We start from the raw sequence: 4,023 nt of genomic DNA, 5'->3' as shown, positions 1-4,023 counted from the left end.
AGCTGCCCGCTGGGCCCGGGGCTCGGCAGCGCCGCGGAACGGTGCGGGGTGGCGCGGAACAGGGGCCGGAATGGCGAAGAACGGGCGCGGGAGGGCGCGGAACCCCCGCGGAACGGCCTCGGGCTGCGTGCGAGCGGGGCAGGCAGTTCAAATTCCCCCTTTAGCAACATTCCACGCTCTTAGTCTATTTTTTGCTCCCGGCCTTCAGCCTGGAATAATACTGTTGGTGTGCAGCCATGTTCTGCGCTGTGTCTTTTGTGCAATCCGTACCAAAACCACTTTGCCCCGGTGTAAATCGTGCCTGGTGCACTGAGCAACTCATCCAGTGTAGCTCTGTTGGTGTTCAGAATGACAGCACCATCCATCACAGCGCACTGACTATTGCATTAGGTCACTGCATGAAAGAATAACAGATGCACTATCTGGACACATTAAATGTGTGCAGTAGAATTATAGAAACATAGAATATTCCAAGTTGGAAGGGACCAAGTTGGAAGTGAGAATCATTGAGTCCAGCCTGTATGCAGGCATGCACATAAACATCTCAAAATGAACCAGGTTGGTTAGGGTACGGTCACCTTCAGTGTAAAAAATGCAGTTGTAAAATATGAATGATCTTCATAGCAGGCCTTCTAAACTTGCATTGTACCACTTCACATGTATACATATATAAAAGTGGGAAAAATAGGAGCTGTATTGAAAAATGGGAGTGCAATAGATGGCTCCCACTGTGGATTTACAGAGCTGAACACAATAAAAGCTGATCAGTCATGTTGACTGCAGAGCTCATAGAGGTTTCAAAGTCCAGCTAATAGGAAGTCTGACAGCTGCACACCCTTAGAGCAGAAAATAAAATTTGTGTGATTAGGTGCTCGCAGAATCAAAGCATTTATTGTTAAACTGTTAAGACTTATGATTAAGCCCAATTATTAGCCATTATGTCTATTCATTAGCCATTGGTCTTCATGAGTATGACTAGAGTTGTGTCTAAATTATCAGCTCAGTCCTGTCCAATGGGTTCTTAACCCCACCATGGGTTGGGTTCTCATGCCAAAGCTTGGGTTATTTGGCAGCATGTGAGACAAGAGCAGGCAGGATGGCTCAGACCCCCGTGAAGAAGGCGTGGGGAAGGATAAGCAGGGCTTGGCATGAGAAAGCTAGACTTTTGGAGGTTTCAGTCAGCATGTGAGGCTGGTATATCTTTGTTGATGAGGGAAAATGAGGCAATGGTCTCCCAAAGAGGTCTAACTACTCAAAGGAAGGGAAGAAAATATCTGGTTATACATGGAATTTTGCAGGCAAGCAGGCACACATTGGTGCTTCTCAGCCTATTGCTTGGGAAGGGAGTAAGGCTGGAAGGAAATAAGTTATCTGTGGACAATGAAGTTGTCAAGGAACACAAAGATGTAGACTGAAGAACTCCAGGAGGATTTCAGTCTTCTGCCTAAGAACAAAAGGCAGATGACATTTGGTGTAAGTATAAATGTCAGGTTACACGTATTGGTCTGAAGTTGCATCCGAGACAATGTGCTGTAACCTATTATTAGTCAGGAACAAGGTTTTGTAATAGTTTGATGCAGGTGTTGAGAGCACTTTTGATCACTGTAAGTGCAATGAATGGCAGGAATTACTAGAAAAGGAAAAGCAAACAAAGCAAAGATGATCATTGCAACATTGTAAGTTCCTGGTGCACCTGCATTGCAGATTGCAGACAGAGTGCTGGTACTCCATCTCAAAAAGAAACACTGAAACTGGCAGGTGTAATGACATGGGCCAAAAGAGCCATCTGAGGCAACAGGTGGGTCCTATACAGGGAATGTCTAAATAGTCTTTCCATCTGGAAAAGAAACAGCTGAGAAAGGATGTTCCAGATGTGTTTAAAAAGCTTGAGCAGAGCAGGGAAGGTAAAGGAATGCTTTTTCTGCCTTCCAGTTCTGGACGAGTTGAAAGCAAGCTTAGCTGTGGGCTTTTAAGAAGCAAAAAGTCATTCTTCACATAAAGCATATTAAGGGGTTCAAATTCCCAAAAGAAAAAACCACTAAAGATCACTAGATGTAAGGACACCAGCCTCAGGAAGCCCCTAGGTTCTGTGGAATTACATATTGCCTGGTACTCGCAGCCTTCCTCTGGGCATTCTCTGCTGCTGGCTGCTGGACAGGATGCTGTGCTGGGCTGAGCTTTGGTCTGACCCAGCTGGGCTGTGCTCACGTTCCTCACATGTACTTCCAACAGCTGCAATTAGCTCACAAGTGAGCTGCTGTAGCTCAGGTCTTACTGGAGTCATATCTCCTTGTCTAAAATATCACACTTTCTGCTCTGTATTTTTTCTGCTTGTGTGATACCCCAGTTCTCTCTTCACCACTGTAAATATAGCATTACATGCTTATAAGTTATGCGTAGAAGTGCTTCTATGGGTAGGAATAACACTCTTCCAACCAACAAGTGTGAAATATTTTGTGTTTAGCATTCCGGCTTTCTCTTTATATTCAGGAGAAAAACTTCCAAAAAGCCAGTAATGAGTTTATACTGTGTAATGCAAAAATGCATTAATTACTCTAATCTACATTAAGAAACTATTATTAAGAACTCCACATTAAGGGTAATTTAAACAGAAGCTTCCATTTAGTGAAGCTTCAGCATGGTGGAGCTCAACTATGCAGATAGAGACATTAACTGAACTAACCACGTAGTATCTTTTAATCCACAATTTTATATCATTATGTACAACAAAGAACACTGTGTTTTGAAACGTGCCTCTGGTCCTTCTCTCTTCCAGCGATAGGAAAGCTATGCAATAATGAGAAACTGCCATTCAAAGCTGAGGGATCTGGCTAACCATGCCTCTCTGCTAACATTAGCTGTGAAGGGAAAAATGGTGGCAAGGAAGAGGATCCCTTTGCATCCAGAAAGTTTCAGTATGATGGGAAAATATATATATATATCCCTTAAAGCCATAGCACAAATGAGCACTGCTTAAGGGAAAAGCCATTTTCAAGCTTTCTGTTTTGACGGGGATGAGACTGGGGATTGCAACTCAACTTTCCCATTTGCCCATTCTCATCCTTCTCTAAACCTCTAATAAAAACAAATGTATTTGATAAGGCATTTTAACAAATTCCTGTTTGCCCGTGGGACAGAATTGTAACAGTTTATTGGGTCCAGCTCAAAAGGACAGCAACGTAATTAATGAATATTTAATTCTTTCTGGAAGGAAGGTGGTTTTATTCCTATTATAAATACAAAGAAAATTAAATTCATCAAGAAAATGCCATCTGTCTCGAATCAGTCAGATGCACCAGAGGCAACTGCAGAAGCTGGAATTGCTAATTCAACCCCCAGTTTTGAATCCCAAACGAAGACCTGGTACTGATGTTCTCAAGTGCAAAAACACTCGGTTGCATTTGCAGTGTGAAGTTCTGACTACACCCTGAACACCGGATTTAGACATTCCCTGACGCTGGGGGATTTCATAGAACAGCTAGGTGTTTTCAGTCTCTATAAGCAGGGCTGTGTTTCTGAGAAAGCCACACAATTCAATGTGAAATAAGCTCTTTCCTGCCTTTATTATACATAACTCATCACACCCAGAATGTAATGTGTTCTTTTTGCAAATGTGCTCTGCCAATGTATTGTATAAGCAACACCTTGATCTTCATCCTCCGATACAGATTTCTTAGAAAAGCTCTGATCTTGGTGCCAGGTTTTATTGGTGGGATAGTTGGAACAGCAGAAAGAAGGCTATAAACCTCAGTGTTAGCAAAACTATTATTAGTGCTTATATTTAAGTGTGAGAATAATCTCTTTCCTATTCTGAGAAGTATTTAGTTCTATGCTTTACTGTAAGTGCATGTTTAAATTCAATTAACTTCATTTTAATCACGGGCTTAAGTGCTTTGCTCTCTTGGGATAATAAGACCATTGGCATTCCATTTACCTTGCTGAGCTTGTTTTTAAGTAAATTTTGTACTCTCAAGTACAAACTGACAAACATGCAAATAAGAGTTACCTTTTTTGCCTAAAGAC

This window comes from Excalfactoria chinensis, chromosome 13, assembly GCF_039878825.1.
Source record: "Excalfactoria chinensis isolate bCotChi1 chromosome 13, bCotChi1.hap2, whole genome shotgun sequence".
Classification (NCBI taxonomy): Eukaryota; Metazoa; Chordata; class Aves; order Galliformes; family Phasianidae; genus Excalfactoria; species Excalfactoria chinensis.
The sequence above is the reverse complement of the archived record's forward strand: the minus strand, read 5'-3'. Positions refer to the sequence as shown.